This window comes from Lagopus muta, chromosome 4 (assembly GCF_023343835.1).
Source record: "Lagopus muta isolate bLagMut1 chromosome 4, bLagMut1 primary, whole genome shotgun sequence".
Lineage (NCBI taxonomy): Eukaryota > Metazoa > Chordata > Aves > Galliformes > Phasianidae > Lagopus > Lagopus muta.
The window spans coordinates 8803058-8820859 of NC_064436.1; the positions used below are offsets into that span (position 1 = coordinate 8803058).

Consider the following 17802-nt stretch of genomic DNA (forward strand, 5'->3'; position numbering starts at 1 on the left):
TCTGTTCCAATGCAGATCCCCTAAGCTAACTTTTTCTTCTATCATTTCAAATGTAGAAATTAGGAGAAATGACTAGATCTGAACTACTTTCTGAAGTTTACCATGTTAATATGTCTGACCTTTCAAAAGAGAATTTAATTCTGTCATCTGGTCACTTCAGAGAGACAAACCCCTCATTTATGTAGCTATCCACTGAAATTCCAAATTAAGCTTAAAAAAAATTCATATAACGATGAATTTTGATTTGTATGCTAGTGGATATTATCATTTCTTATACAGAGATTTTAAGGCTGGAGGATAAACTCAGATGATACAGGTTTATAAGCGGTATAATAATGGCTATCATCTCAACTATTTCATTAAATGATCCCATTGTATCTCTCGTATTTTCTGATCAGATTCTAAATTATGGTGTGTAAAAAGTGCAAAAGCAAGAAGATTACATAGATGAATGGAAGAAAGGCAGAAGTATGACAGTATCAGAAAAAATAAAGTCAGGCTACCAAAAAGCTGGAAGGCACAGTACATTTTTTCTCCTTCAGAGTGATAGAAACTATTTTCTATACTTCATTAGTATAAGCAGTTATTACATTCTATAGATTCTCCAGGATAGTTTACTTGCTAGAGGAACTGGGCATATGGAATTATTATTCCAAACCAAATGGGATGCTGTACTTAAGGTTTAACCTTTAACTTTAAAGCACAGAAAAAAACTTTCTGGTAAGAAACAGATCATTTTGGTGAATGGACTTTATTTATTGTGCTATATACACCTACAGAAAGATCTTTAGTTTCTTTCAAGTGTATTGGTTCCTGTCATCTTTCTTCATTTAAAATGACAGTTCAGATCTTAGATAAGGAGGCAAAACTTTACCAGAGTTAATTGCAATAGGAAGATGTTGCAATAAGCAATTAATTTTTTTCAATTAAAATATGCAAATAAATAAGCGAATGGCTTATATATTTTCTTAGATTTTTTCTCAGATTATGATAGTACAAAACACACATAGAAAGCAATAACAAATATATTTTCAAAGACCACTTTTCCTAATTTTTCACAGGTGTTAGTAACTGTTTTAACTATTCCTACAGTATTTACATGAGCTGGCATTAAAAAGACAATTAAGTCAAACTAATATCTTTGTTGTCTCCTATGTGCAGGTTAGGCTAATGTATGGGAACTGCTGAGCCTCTGATTGATCACCTTAGGTGAGCACTGAGTCAGCTGTGGGAGCACAGGTGAGGGTAATTCAGCTGTGTGACCAGAAGGAGTGGAGCCTGGCTCCACCTGTCCTAGACACCATTTAAGGGCTGGCTAGGAGTGAAGAAGGTTCTTTTTTTCTGGATATTGCTCCTTGTGGTGTTTCCTGTGAGCCTGCTACACTGGTGAGTACTTACCATTTTTCTCTGGTTTTCTTTTTCAATATGATAATCTTACTAGCCTAGCTTCTCTGTATTCTATACAGCATCTGTATACTTACTGATCATATAGCTAACAATGACAAATTTGTGTTAGCTCAGTGTACCAAGTGCCAAAATCCTTGTGAAGCCAGTTTGGTCAATTTGTTTAAAAGCAGTACAATCTGATCACCAAGTAATGAAAAGGTTCTTCTTTTTGGTTGCCAATACTGATATTAAGAGGATGAAGAGGGAAGATTTAGGGCATGGAAAATAAATCTCTTTTCTTCTCCTCACAGAAGTAATAATAACAATAATACCCCCTTCAAGCTATAAATCAGATTTGAAATAATATATGCAAGATTTTCTCTCTCTTTCTCTTTATATATATATATATTTAGCTCCATCACACAGAACATCTTAATACTATTCTTCATTTTTATTCTTAGTAGATAAAAATGCAGGTATGTGGCTTTTCATTTTTAATTAAAATAAAAAGCATATTGCTCAAAACTTGCTCCTAAGTATTTTGCCTGAAAAGCAACATGTTCCCAGTATGTGACTGAAATTTATAAATAAGTAGCATAGGCCAATAGAATGTAGCTAAGCATTGAAAGAAAAAGAGTAAGACTTTTTTTCTCAGCATTAATACTTAAAAGGGGTAATTCAAGCAGTAGTTCGTGTTAGTTTCAGCACCTCATTTCTTGTACCTTAGTTACAAAGAAGTACTGTAGCATCACATCTTTACGTCATTTGATCCAAATGCAAAATTAAGTAAAACTTCACTGTGGAAAGTAGACCTGGTTGTTAAGTATTTCTGCTAAAATTTTTCTAATTAGTTACACATGTGTGGAAAACAGCTTTGGTAATCAAACTTGTATATAAAGGGGTTTATCTCTCTTGGTTTAAATTACTTGTTTCACTTTTTTCTTTATTTGTCCTTTTATTTTTTTTAGGAACATAGTACAAAGCAATAGCAGGCAATGAATAATGGTGGCTGATGGAATCATTACTTAGTTCTACTCAGAATTTTAAAACCGGAAAAAAAAATCTTCACAATTCTTTAATGCTAGCATATGATGCAAAGAACTACAGAAATTAGATAAAGTTTTGGATTTACTCAAACACATGTAAGACATTGACAGATTGTAAGTTAAGGGATGGTGCAAGTTGTTAAAAATTCTGCAATGTCAGATGAATTTAGGAGAATGTAAATTCAAGTAATCATACAGTGATATTCAATCAGAAATGTTACCTGAAAAAGAAAAAAGATAAGAATTCCTTTTTGGAGCCAGTTAAAATTGTTAATGACATGTCGAATTTGTTAAAAGAAAATTTCTGTTCTGAGTGATAACTGTGGAAGGACACATTGACAAGACTTCAAATCAGTTTATTTGTAACATCCATGATGTTTAAATCACTGCAAAGATTATGCAAGAATGTCATTAATGCTTTGTAAAATTTTTGAGTGTTAGGCATTTTTACATTTACATACATACACGTCATATTACATTTACCTTTCTTTTCTTTAGTGTTAGCTGAACATGATGAATAGCAGATAAATTCTGCAGTCCTAAGGCTGAACTTCAACTTTACCTTCACAGTTTGTCAGGGCTTGAATGGATTTCACCAATATCTGTATTAGAAGCTTTATGATTGCCTTTCTCAAATCAATAGATATATGTTCTTATGAGTATTGTAGCTTTTTAAAACAAGCCAAGAGTATGTACATGCAATGTCAGTTTGCTTAATGAACAAATTTCTGATGTCTTACTTTTTTGGGGTGTCAAGACAAGATGCCACAAAGGTTAAGGGAAAAAGAAAACAAATGACAATACAACCAACCAAAACAAACCAAAAATCCAGAAGCCCTGATCTTTATTAATGTTGCTGTTAAAGATAAAGATTTAACCTATACTGCTGGAGATGATGTCTTCTGTGTTACAATATACAGAAATGACTAAAGATTCGTGATTATTTAGAAGGCATCAGAGCCATGTAGCTTCAAATCTTACTTGACTTATCCGTATTCTGAACACATAAGGACTCCTTGATTTAAAAACATTCTGAGATGCATCTCAGAGGACAAGGGCTCCTATGCCATGGAACAGTGTTCTTTGCATCTACAGATAAAAAGAGCAGCTTCAGTCCTAAAACTCAACTTGAACTCCAGCAGTGCCGAGCACCAAAGGAATCAGCACAGGAATTCGCAGCAAACAAAGTGAGCGCAGCAGCCGTTTGCTTCTTCCTGATTATGCTAATCATATTACCACAAACAATGAAGCCAGGAAAACACTGCAGTAGCATGGTTCTTGGCTTCCTAAAGTATCATTAGGAAACACAGTTGTTGTTACCTTGAGCAGATTACAAAGGCTATGCTACTTTAGACCACTCACTGGTTTTGAACTAGTCATTTGGATATGCAAATATCATTATAGGCTAGGTTATTTGGTTCCTGTTGAAATATTGGTCATAAATTTATGTAACTCCATTGCATCATTTCTCCAAATTTTTTAAGGAGTTTTAGAAATACATGAAACGTTAGTTCAGAACACTTTAGTTGAATTCTAATGCATTTTCTCATATAATTCATAACGTACTCTCTGCCAAAAAGCCTAATCAGAAGCCCATTGGATAGGCAGTGCTACAGAATAATATAGCAGCAAAAGGATATCTTGACAACATGTAATGCTGAGGTGATACCTCATATCTAACAATGGATCAATCCTTTACTAGCTAAGCCTAATGAAAAAAAGCAATTTCTAAGAGATAAATCAAATTGTAAATTCATGTTCATATCTGACACTCTGCTTTGGATGTGTATGCTGAAAACTACCTGATAACATTCTGTGATTTAGTGCAGCCTACATAAATATGCAGGAGACCAAAAAAGTTTCATCTACTATTTAGTCTTTTGATAAAGTAAATTTAAATAATGGCTTGGGCAAAAACCTTTTCACTTAAATCTAATAAGCAACCCACATGATAGGTTCACCACACCATGGTGACAAAAGTCTGGAGACACTGTTGCAATACTTCTCTACAAACAGCTAGTAAAACAAATCTGTAAGAACTACTGATCTGTAAGATCTTACTGCATTGTACGTTTCACAGCTGTTAGCATTTTCCTTGTTGCTTTCTGTTTTACAATCACAACCCACAGATGACCTGTGAAGCTGTATTAGCTTTCTTACAAATGAATCAGCATTACCACAAAATAACTCAGCACGTGAATCTCACTGTTATGGTTCATGGACACGTTTCACTGGTTCATGGAGATGTCTCTAAAAGATTTTGACAGACTAAATTGAGTAAATAAGATGAATAGATCACACAAAACCAAAATAATGCTTTCCATCTTTTAACTACAAGAGGAGTCTATTTCTCAGAAAACCTTTATACCTTATTACAGCGTATCTTTCCCAGATATCTTGCTTCTTCCTTCTGCATGTACTGCTTTAGCTCCAACCATACGGAGTGCTGTGTAAGCTGCTGTCACATTATCTGCAGAGATTTCATCAGACAACCTATGTCAGGTCGTACTTTATGGGAAAATTGAAACAGCTTCATTAAATATCGTAAATAAACAAGAGCAAAACTAGCAAGTATCCAATAATTTTTTTTACTCCCTATTCCTCAGCTGGTCTTGAGAATCTGATGAAAGATGTGAAGGAAGAAGGAGCTAAGGTGCATGTAATTCTGGCTGTTTACAATGATGCTAACTGAATGTGTTACATACAGTTCCCAGGAAGCCGCGGCTATAATCATGTAGATCTAGGTACATACAAGAGTGAACATCTGGTGTAAACCGATGTTGAAAAATAGTAATAATATCAAAAGAAAAAAGACTAATGGTTACTGAAGATGTTTCAAGACAATAGTAAGTAGAAACAGCCATGATGACTTCTAATTTGTGCAGCAGCTCATCTGTAGCCAGCATGAAATTACTAGTTGCAAAGATTTTACTACAGATACTTTTATATTTTCCCTCATCGCTGGTACCCCTTTCTATATGAAAATAACAGTAGAAAAGTATTTATTTACTGACAAAGTGATCACCATATGTGAGGTCCTATCATTGCATTTTAAGTAAGCATACTGCAGTGTGAATGCTCAGATGGGCTTCTTCTCAAAAACTATATGCCTTGAGTGTGTGGAGGCATATGCATAAAAAAATTATAAAATTATAAAAAAAATATTTAGAGAAGCTTGTTACAACATCCTGAAGCATTCTTATTTCCTTGAGCTAGTTTACTGTACAGGCTTCTAAGATAAAATTTCCAATAACACAATTTTTTCTAGGCTTATTAAGACTGCACTACAAATAGCTGACCTGGATTTCACAAGTATTCTTACACAGCTCTCATGGATTTCAACCCAAGCAGTGTCTGTTCAGTGTTTGTGAAAATGGGACCAAACGCAAATATGAAAGTGTAGAACTATATCCTTTAAAGCTATCTAAGTTAGAATTGACATTGAAAGCCATTTGTTAGGAATCAGGATTAGGATTAAGGTATGTTTGGTCTCTCTCTCTCTTTTTTTTTTTTTTTTTTTAATAGAATGAAATGTGCTTTTTTGTGGGGGGAAAAAAAAAAAAGAAAGCCATTCATTTTGTACTGAGATTTTGATTGAATTTCCCTTGTTGATCAGATATTTAACACTTGGAAATTACAGCTCTTCTCAATACTCCTTTTATTTAGCTCATGTCCCCTTTAATAGAAAGCTAATAATATTTACGACATATTGATGTTAAAATCATAGACCCAAGAATTCATTCACAATTCTCTCTTTTATATAATTATGATGTTTGTGAAAAACGCAGATGCCTCATTGAATGTGCATATTTAAAATTATGTGATTGTATTCACATCTGTACAATACTTAAGCCATATAATACATACAAATAGGGTCCTCAAGCTACTATGAAATGCCTAACACCTGGCAGATGAGATAGCAGCTCAAAATAATTTAAATACTGTATATTAATTCACTTTTCTGAGGCAGTTAGGCTATGTAATTGCTAAGCCATAAACTTGAAAATACAACTGCATAAAACATTCCCCCTTAGATATATCTGACAGAACACATAGGTAATGTTTAAACATTTGTACTTGATGTCTTAGGCCTTAACATAGGCTTTCTTCATCATCTTAATTACTCTTTTCTGTTTCCTTTTCATACCCTTTTGCTTTCTGATGCCATTTGTCTGGCCAATTACATGGCATCCTCTTATTTTTTCGATTAGTTCTCTTCTCCATTATGTTTTCTCTCACTTTTCTTCATTTTGTTCTGACAATTTCATCTTGTGCTTTCCATGTTCCTTTTAGTATATCTGTAGGAGAATGAGTGCTATTAGTTGGTAATATCACCTGAATCTAAATTATGTTTGCATCTAATGAATGAAGTTAAGCTTCTATGCCATTTTAGTGGCCGTGTCAGATGGTCTCACACTGACTTAGTAAGTTTTGTGCATCTGCTCCAGATTGAAGTGGGATGAATAAGTATTGCAGCTTGCTGTTGGGCATTTTACACAGTTTCAGCTGCACTTGTATAAAGCTCTTTCCTGTACTTATGATTTTCCATGTAAATATTCAAAAGAGCACAATACTAAGATGAATAACTGGGCAGACAGAGAGGGAAGAGTGGGATCTGAAGAAAAATATGGTCTACAAGTTGGTACATGAAATCTTTATCTGGGGCTTTTGTTATCGGACACATAAACATGGATGTTTGATACAGTGCTTCAACACTGATTCCATTTTAGCTCTTTAAAAGTGAATGATCGAATTAATATTATATATCAGAAGAGATATAAATAATAAGTGTGTTGTTGTATTTTTACATCATTTTACATCGCACAAAATACTCACAGAGTGATGGTAATTATGTTAGCCTCCAGGAACCTTACATGTAGTTTTTATGCCTTCCTTTTGATTGTGGCAGGACAGATACTATGGTAATCACACTTAAACTCTTCAGCGAGTCATTTTTCCTAATGGAAAAGTGTTAGTGAAAGTGTGACTGCTGGAAAAATGTCAACTTTACAAAAAATGAAACATTTCAGTCAAAATAAGTCAGTTTTGACATAACATCCACTGGGGAAGAAGGGAAACTGTGTTAATCATTTAAGAGCTTCACTTGGGATGTCAGAACAAGTACTTGACTATCAGACATCTGGTATGTCTGAAGATTTATTAGCGCTTCATCTTTTTTCTCGTCCTCATTTCTCTTCCTTGCCTATGAAATTCAGCTCTTTGGTAAGCTCCCACACTCTCCTTAAAAAAAAAAAAAAGTGGAATAATACTTGGAAAGATAAAAATTTTCACAATATACAAACTGTTTCCCATATACCCTCAGATTTAGGCAGTCAAGTGAAACTCACTTCAACTACAACAGGGAGACAGGCTATGTTGTCAATAGGGGAATTATGATGTACTTTTAAAAAAATAATATCCTAAAATTTGTAAACTACACTGTATAGGGATGTTTGTCTAATACATGGAAACTCTTGCAGAATTCTCTCAGAGATGCATACTGATACTTTTTGGTAAGTTTTCCCAATATCTGCTCACTGGGAAAAAAAGCTGTATTGGCTGCTGAAAAACTGCATAGCTTAATTAAATATGCATAAAATTATACTAGTCTTACCTTAAAGAAAAGGAAAAGGAAAAAAAAGTTGATTTTGAGCACTGTAGTACTGAAGGTATGGAAGGTATGTAGGGTACTGGACCTCGGGCGACAATCTTTCAAATAATTCCACCTATATTTTTCTCTTGTTTGAGCCAGAACACATGCTGTATACAATTCTTTCCTTGCGTATGTTTTACAAGCAACTGTTGCTAGATGTGTGTCAGTTCAAATATTTTAATATGTATGCGCACACACACACACACACTAAGTAATAACTATTCTGCTGTTCTCTTACCAATGTAAGTAGCGTATTCTAATAAAGTGTTTTTTAAAAGCTTTATCCTAAAAAATCCATGTTATTCCATAATGTGGATTATCACCCATTAAAATAATGAAATCAATCACTGAAACTGCAGCAGAGTTTGTGGCTGTAGTTGTGTATGTACATGCTAGTTATAAAAGAAAGTATGCATTTATAAAAATGGGCCATTTGGGTGATTAAGCAGATGTGCTCTCTGCCCTGTATCAGGACAAATTTCTGAAATGAACAGTCATCTGCTTCTGCAGATGGACAGTGCTGAGGGAGGGTTGGAGCTTTCCCATTGCTCGTTGTAAACAACCTCAGCCCCAGAGAAGCACAGAACGATCTCTAGTGATTAACTGTTGTCATAGGAGCAACATACTGTAAAATGAATGTAATGTCTCTGAGCATATAGTAACTGGCCTGTTTCATATGTGCATGCACAGAGTATTTTTCTGAATGATTTTCACACATACTGGTAATGTAAAAGTAACTTTCCATTTTTGTATTCAGTAAGAAACAACAGCATAGTTTATGGTCTTAAAGAAGATTGTTTAACTATCATTTACTTTCCCATATGTAAAAAGAGGAAGAAACCATCATACAGTTAGTCAAAAGAACACTGATACTGATAAATAATTTACTGCTTTAAATGATGGTTATTGAGCTAGGGAAATAAACTTCATAGTCGCCAGATAGGAAGAAATATGGTACAAACAAGAAAGGATTAGCAATCTGCTGTTTTACCACCTGATCACCTGAGTACAGTGAACAGCAGTCTGTATTATGGATAACCATAGTGTCATAAATTATCAGTTGTCATTTACAGTAAGTTTGTCCAAAACCAGAATGTAACTTTCCAAAAGTAAAATAATAATAATAATAATAAGCTCTGCTTTGGAGAATGAAGACAGCTCTTTAAGTCTGAGATGCCAAACAAGCAAATAAAAACAACACTCACCACACTGCTTTTTTGGAATGAATTTATAGTGCATTTGTATAATTAAAAAATACTGTACAACTCAGAGTACTAACAAATGAATTAAGGGAGACTGCATTTAATCCACAGGGAGTTTGGAGTGGTCTTACTGTAGTGGCTTCATTCTGCTCCCTGTGGATGCTCCACAACCAGCTGGGTTGAAAATTTCAGTCAAAATTACAGTTGAAGGCCCCTTGATAGGATACATTAGTAAACAATAAGGGGAGGTTACAATATGCATTTATGTCTTTACATTCAGAGATCAAGTAAACCAGCAGACAGAATGTTACAACAGAACAAATAAAAAGACAGTACTTCTGCTTGAGGAAACTTTCCTTTTTCAACCTTTTTCCCTGGACATATTTATTTTTTCAAAGGATAAAATTAACAAATAGCAACTAGTTTAAATATATTTAAATAATCAAGCATAAATAAGGATAGCCTTCTCAAAATTCTAGCTGGAAATAATTTGATTTACTACAGTTAATGCCTATTCAGCTGTTTCAGATTTATAGCTGCTATCCCTAGGTAGTAAAGCAAACGTGGCAGGTGAATGTAATAAGCAAGACATTTCAAGCGATACAGTAACTTAAAACCTGAGAAAAGATTCAGAACTACATGCATGGATACGTGTAACATTCTTCGTAAGCTTGAATGGTGCACCTGCAGGCTATGAAACCATCATCTAGTAATATATTCTTAACAAGAAGTTCCATCTTTTTGAATATTCTTGTTTTATGAAAAAAACAGTTATTCTATTTATGGAAGGCATTCTAGATTGAGTGCTCTCTGTAGGAAAAAAACAGAAGTTCCTAGAAGACTCATTAAAACAACTAGAAAAAGTATATATCCTCTCAAAAGAGTAGGAGACAAATGTAACACAGTCTTTCACTAGAATTCTTTGGGCAGTGTGAGGCTGGTAGCACTCGTGAGTCCATTATGTTGCCAAAGAGGAAAGGTGCTATCTGAAACTACAGTAATGCAACAGCACGGATATATGACAGGTCTGATGGCAGATGATCAAGCCTTGCTGCTACATACGTTCTCATCTCTTTTCTGCTAGCATAAAGAGAGGCTGTAGGGGGGATCTCCTGGAGAAAGACTGTTTTCTCAGACAATCTTCACACTTCACATATAAGACTTCATTTACAAGTCTAGGGAGAGAATGCTGAAAGTAATTACTGAATTTTACTTGTGGTTTGAATAATTTTTTTAAGACTTGATAGGAGAAGAATTATTTAAACAGAAATGGGAATACAAAGATTTCTTTTGTTTTAAATGCATCATGTTTGAAAGCATGTTTTCTTCAGTAGTATATTGGCATGCCACCTTGTTACACAGCTGAATTCTACCGTATGATCAGATTCTAAAGTTCATACAAGAATGATTAAGTTTTCAAAAACACTTGGTGTTATGCAACCTCTGTTTGCTTTGGAATCAGTGATACAAACCAGAGTGCTTTCAACTGAAATATTAATTAAGCAACTACTACATTTTCTGAAATCTTACAATAAGAACAGGAACTGTAACAAAATCTGCAAGACCTCACCTATGCTTTTACAGAAGACTTGGGACAGTATCTCCATGAAAGTTTAGCTATGCTCTCTTTTTTGCTGCCTCTGGGTTTCCATTCTGATCCACACATATCGATCATTTACTTGTTTAATTCTTTCAGTTTCAGGTCAACCTTGATGTAGGCCTTAGAAGCTAGCAACAATATGATCAGATTTGTAAGAATATCTATTCTTCTCGGAAAAGTAAGGTCCAAGAGACCATATGTATTGTCTGTTTTACGCACTGCACTTAGCCTTTCTACAACAGGCTGGATTCCCTAAGTTAGGACTGGTACTACTCTCCAGCCTATAAGAAACCAATTACTTTTACGGAGCAGAAAGAGAATAGACCTGATCAGCTAATTAGCACTTGGTTGAGGACAAAGGATAGTAAGCAATGCTTGGCAAGTCAACAGCTTTTGATAGTCTTTTTGAATAATGACATGAAACTGCACCTTTTTAAAGAGCTGTCTTAATGTTTTATTTATTGTTCATGGATGATAGTCTAGTTTACTCTGATAACTTAACTTCCTCTGATATCTACAGTGGATTTAAACAAGGGTTAAATTTGGCCTTGTGTGTCCTATGGCTCACAGTGAGAATGACCCACCTTTTCTGGCATTTGTTGTATTATGCAGAGAAGTGTGACTTTCTTCTCTTTTGGGAGTCTTTTGAACTTGTATAAAGCAGCTATTCCCAAGTGATTACTCCCTTTCTCAATCGATGCAACAAAAGATTATCACATAAAAAAGAATCCCACCGTGATTTTTCTTTTGAACACAGGCAATGCTGAAAACATGCGTGCAAAAGCTGTCATCTCTTGCCCCTCTCTGATATGTGTTAGCTCCATGGGATAGTAAAAGAAAAGAAGCACATTAAAGCTTTCTACATCATCGGGGTGAATCACTTTTTTATTATTGTAAGGATAGCATTGATAACTGGAGAAAAGGAAGAACATAACTGCAGTTCACCTAATCACTGCAATAATGCAAAGTCTAGAAGGAAGTTTAGAGGAAAAAATAAAATAAAATTCAATTTGTCAGTAAGTGGTGGTTACCTCACATTTCTTTGCCAATCCAAATAGTAAAGCAAATGTTTTTAAGGCTTTTTCTCCTTCCTTTTCCTGTCTGATAATCTTTGGTTTTTGATTATGATTTCTGCACGTCTACACGTAGACAAAAATAGAATACCTATTGAAAATATGGTTTACTGAGCAGAGTTTGCTTAACTTAAAACTGTATCTATGTATTACCTATGTCTAACATGACTAGTGGAATGTAGTCTGACAGCATCTCCATTTCTGTGCCGGCTGGTCGTTGGAAAATTTGTGAGTACAAGTAACGTTTTCCAAAAGAGATCCTCTAACTGCAGTAAAGTAACTGTAAGGGAACAGAACTTACTCCTGAATTCAAACAATTTGAGAGGCTTTTGTAAGAAAAGGCCTTTATGTAAGTTTACACCTTAGTAGGTCATCAGTCTGATACCAAGTTTGAATGTAGCCACCTCCTGCCTTCGGGCCCACATTATAAATGCTGCTTGTGTGCTTTAGCTGTTTAACTGTAAAACAATAATTCCCAAAGCTGTGGTGGGACCGCCAGGATGACTGTCTTCCATGAGATGACACTGACAGCACCAGATTTTCCCTGGCTCACTACTACTGCTCAAACCACAGCTTGTACTTCTTTCTTCTCAGTTGTTCATACCAACAGAAAATGGAGGATGATTCAATTTGCAGTTTCGTAAGCTGTGCAATTTGGACATCTTCATAAGGAGACAGATGAGGTCAGTATACTCTCCTTCATACGAGGGAAATTCTGGAGCCCAGCTTTCTTGTTCTTCAGCAGATTTTCTATTAAATAGGTTGCTTTACAAGAGCTGGGGAAATTTCTTCCCTGGCTTTGTTTTGGGTTGGTGTCAATGCTTTTGGTCGCTATTAGCTTTGACTTGAGGATCTCAAGGCCTAATTTATTAGTTCTCTCGGCAGATTTAAAGAGGTTTAATCTTTAGGAATACAGCTTAAGTGTCTACATCCTATATGACCTTAAATATCTATAAGATAGAACTGTAAGTTTTTGGAGCATGTGCAGCAATCTAGCTTTATTTACCTACAATACATAGACATTTGCAGGCCATAACTTTTTAAACTGCAGTGGGCTGAAACAACCTGGAATAAAGCCATTCCAATTTCATAAGTTCTTCACTATTTATCGCAGTGGCAGACAGAAGAAATGCACTTTTATCAGAGCCTGTTTTTAAGAAGTTCACTTTTCACTGTCATAGAATAAGAAATCAGAGTAACTGTGTGCTTTTCTGTGTTTTGAAAACTGGTGATGAATAAACGTTTTAAAACTGTTTCTCAAATGTAATTTTACGGACATAATTTGTTTTCTAATATTGGAGATGCGATTTTGTTTGGTCCAGCTGAACTGCTAAAATTAAAGCAGCACGTAGCAGGTATTCTCCAAATTGACAAAATTATTTGAGTCTGAAAAAAAAATGCAGATTTCTAACTCAAGATTGCAGTATCAATAGGAAAAAAAAAAAGGCATTTTTATTACTAAGAAATCTGTGGCTAAATTCCAAGAATTCTGGATATTTTAATTTTGATAGGTGTGCTAAAATGAGGCAGGATAAAATTATTCTTCCTATGTAAAATCAAATACAAGCATTATCAACTTTATTTTCCCATCGGTACAACAAAATAGCAGCATAACAAAATGCCAGCATTCTTCTAATTACTGGTTAGACACCTGCATTTGAGATAAGAGCTTTGTATTGGTAATTTTATCAATTGCCATCGTGTGTCTAAACTGCTGTAGTGAAGAAGGTGACTGAGAAGTTTATGTTTGACAGCTGTTACACCATCTGGCATCTTTGACTTCCATGACCCTTTGCAATCTGGCTTTCAGCCTAGGTAAGGTACAAAGACTGAACTGGCTTAATTGGTCTGTGATCTCTTCTTGGCAAAATACAGAGGTCAAGTTTCCACACTGATTATTCTAGATTTGTCAGCAACCTTTGTTAACACGAACCATTAAGTTTTGTTGACTCATTTGCAGACGCTGGCAAGGATGGCCAAATATCAGTGTAGTGACTCTGCTCTCTCCTCTATAGGAGGTCTCAGAGGGTGATGTTGGACAATTGCTCATCTGCCCAGAGGATTCTCATGAGTAAGTTTTTCCACCATTACACTCTGTTGTCTTTCTTGTTCAGTGTTTACATGAAGCTTCTCAGGGACAGAGCAAGATATTTGGGGCTGTCATTTTATCAAAGGAAATAAATGAAATTTATCTTTGCCCACTGTGCTTTTTAAGTGTGCTTTTTCTTCCGATGAATACAGTCAAGTTGATCTGCCTTCCAGCTTCTGGCTAGCATGAAGATCAGGGCAGGAAAATAGATTTAAATTTTATTCATGCTCCTTAAATATTTAGAAGAAAGCTATTGTATATGAATTGGTAGGTCATGGCCTGAAGCTGTGAATGAGAGCCAGGTGAGATGGTGTGGCTAACCAATGGAGATCAGGTGCAGCAGTGCATCCTGGGACCGCCCCCCTCACCCTCATTAAATGCTTTGCAGCTGGTTAGCAGTCAAGGGAGCAGCATTTTTGTTTGTAAGATGTATGTTTCTTCAGGTTTCGTGGGCCTTTGGAAGGGGTAAGTCACATTTCCTGTATTGTTTTTTCAAGTAAATCTCAGTGAATATACCTGTACTAGTGTGTTCTTATGTAGATGGCACTGTCATCATCTTCAGTTAAACACTTCATAGCTATACATGAGTGTGGAAAATTGAGGCAGGCTTGAAAGCTGGAAGATCATAGCTGTAGGTTTACCATTCAGAAGAATTCTTTGGTTCAACTATACAGGAGCATAGATCAGAAAACTGCAAGAGAACTGCTAATAATACTACTTAAAATGAGTAAACATTAAAACAATTTGTTAGTTTACAAGGAATACTTCAGTTTGTAAATATTAATTTATCTTTTTATTCTATTATTGTCGTCTCATCAAATTCTAAAATACTTGTACCATATTAGGGTAAAAGGAGTAGTATAGATGAGCATTTTTGGGGGTTGATTAAGCACATACCTGATTTGCATACCAGGAAGTAGTGAATAATTTTTATTTTTATTTTTATTTATTTTTTTTTTACTTATAATCCCATTCAGGTAATTCAAGCAAGATTCTCACTTTCATTTTTTTCCCCCACTGTCAAGGGAGCAACCATGGTTTTCAACAAAAGCAGAACATTGCTACTCAAATTATGAATCAAGAGTTTAATTTTTTTTCTGACCTCATTCTCAATCTTTCTTCTTGTAACCTGGTCCCGAGGGTGCAAGTTAAAGGGGAAAAAAAAAAAATACCAACAATAAAATCTCCCCTCATTATGTTCCATTTAATATTTTCAGCTATTTATCTGATAGGAACTGCAGTAGGAATAGAATTTTCTATCACTGTGCATTTAACTTCAATAAAGATACTATTTCCCCTTTTTGCTTATAAGAATGCTATACTGTAGTTACAGTGGCTCATAACTTTTTTTTCTTTAATAGACCCATTAAAGCCAGTGTTATGTCTAGAAATAAATTAGAGTTCTCTAATGTAATGTTTTTGGCATTAGAGTTTGGGTTGTTTCTTCTCACTTTCGGAAGCTTTTAAACTGTCAAGTAAAAACTTCCCTTGTTATCAACATTAGTTTGACTTATTCAAAATTTTAATCTTCCTTTCTCTGCTTGTGTAGATGTGTTACATTACCCTCATTCATCTAGAGCCCTATTGATGCAGTCATCATTTTGAAGTATTGAGAAATTCTCAAGGAGGTCTAGCTGGTACAATTCATCACTTCATCCTGATTTAGATGTGCAGTTTATTTACTCTAAGAAACTTGTTTTACTCCAGACCTACTTGTTCCTTAGTCTTATTTTAGTTGTCTTAATAGTTAATAGTAATTGCTTTGAGCGCACATTTACCAGTAATTTAAATGAGAATGCAAAGGCGTTAAACATTTCAGGCTCACTTACTTCACCCAGTACTTCTTTATTCAATTGGTTAGGCAGTAGGCACATACTTTCCATTGTCTTCCCCTATTTTCAAATGCAATTTCAGAATATTTCTGGAGTCCTCATGATGCCTTTACTTGCTCACATGTGCTTATGTCGTTGCTTTACATCTATTCCTAGAAATATCTCCTTTCATGTCCCTCTCTAATTATATTTCAATTTTCAGGTCAACGAAAGGCCCTGGTAAATACATAATAGCGTTGTGATCTCCTTCTCAACATCAGAACAGGCCATTATCATACCTTCAGTATGTTCCCGTTCCAAAATTTCTATCCAGCAAACCTGCTTTCCTGTACTCTCATCAGGATAGTTTCCTCATTAAATTCTTGTACCAACATTGTATCTTCACAGATCTGTTTATTTCCTTTTTATTTTAACTGCCAAATTCTACCTTTTTCAATTTTTTTTTTCTTTGAATATAGTGTTTTGCAGTCTTTTACATCTTAACTGCTGACCTCATCCTTAGTTGTAACTAACTCCTCAAAAACTAGAATAGCTTCCTCTTATGTCTTATTCACAAAACTAGAACTATTCACGCTCTTCATGAACTTGTCATGAACTTCAGCAACTTCTTGTGCGTTAGAGTTTCTTCTACTGCCAAGATCACACGAATGAAAAATGAATAAAAAATTATACCCACAACCAAGCTGCACCATTGAGCAAATTATAGAATTTTGTACAGATCTTTAATAACACCTTTTAGCAGTGAAGTCTCTTTTTAAAAAATAATAGAGGCTTTTAAAATAAAAAATCAAGATGCAGAAAGCAAAATGAAAATAAAGAACAGAGTGCTTCCAGTAATGAAGACAGTTATTTCTCATAGCATTATGTGAGAAGGGAGGGAGGGAGTGAGGAAAGGCAAAACTACAGCATGAACCTAAGACAGGATTATTTATTTATTTATTCATTTAGTGCAGTCTGTCCCTATGTGTTTGTTTAGCAATGGGGAACTATAACAGGGCCTGGGTGAACTCAAAAAATAAAAAGTGATAAGTAATTAAGCACCATCTTTGTCTTCAGCCTGTGTGATCTGCCCGATGTATTCAGTGACGCTAATATGTTACCTCCTATGGCCTACGGAATTTAGCTACAGTTTCAAATAGGGTTGTCAATGGAGCACTGATGTGCCTCTGTATTCAGAATGTGAAGCAAGAGTAATTGTAAAGCACAACTGGGACGAAACTGTGAAGTCAGCTGACTGTATCAGTCACAGTCTAAGAAACTTTGAATAACCCTCTCTTTTTTTTTTTTGCTTATAATCCCATTCAGGTAGTTCAAGCAAGATTCTCACTTTTTTTTTTTTTTTTTTTTTTTTTTTTTTTCTGACCTCATTCTCAATCTTTCTTCTTGTAATCTGGTCCTGAGGGAACATTTTGGGACTGACTGTAATTTACACCCAGACGAAGTGTAAATGATAAAACATGAGCACTGTTTCACTCAAGGAGATAATTATGATCTAACACTGTTTTGTACACACTGTGAAAAGGTGTACATAAGATATGAGGTTATGAGAAATTTAGTAACTCTTGTTTCAGATGAGGTCTTATTCCTTTTAATATTAAAAGATTAAGCAGGCTGCGTATCCTCTTGTTAAAAAAGTCCTCTTTAATATCAAGTTCTACTGTAAAAATTGTCAAGAAATATTAAGAGTATCATCATCTTCACATATAGGATTTTTCTCTATTTCACTGATTAAGTTTTAAGAATTATAATAGTAATACCTCTTAATGAAACCTTGATGTTCTTAACTATTAGTTTTGTGTTTAGCCTAGTGACTCATCCATAGAACACAAGAACAAAAATTGTCCTGCTTGTTTTTTCACTTCATTATGGCAAAGAAAATCACGCGCATTTATTGTTTTGAACACAATTGTATTAGCTTTCC

General features: G+C 34.8%; 1 long non-coding RNA gene across 1 annotated transcript; it reads left to right on the forward strand.

The window, feature by feature from the left end:
- The first annotated feature begins 1311 nt into the window (after positions 1–1311).
- Positions 1312–16844, forward strand: LOC125692417 (uncharacterized). The gene is made up of 4 exons (XR_007376641.1): positions 1312–1386; positions 12555–12643; positions 13976–14031; positions 16084–16844. It is a non-coding gene; the product is annotated as an uncharacterized LOC125692417 (long non-coding RNA).
- Positions 16845–17802: the final 958 nt, after the last annotated feature.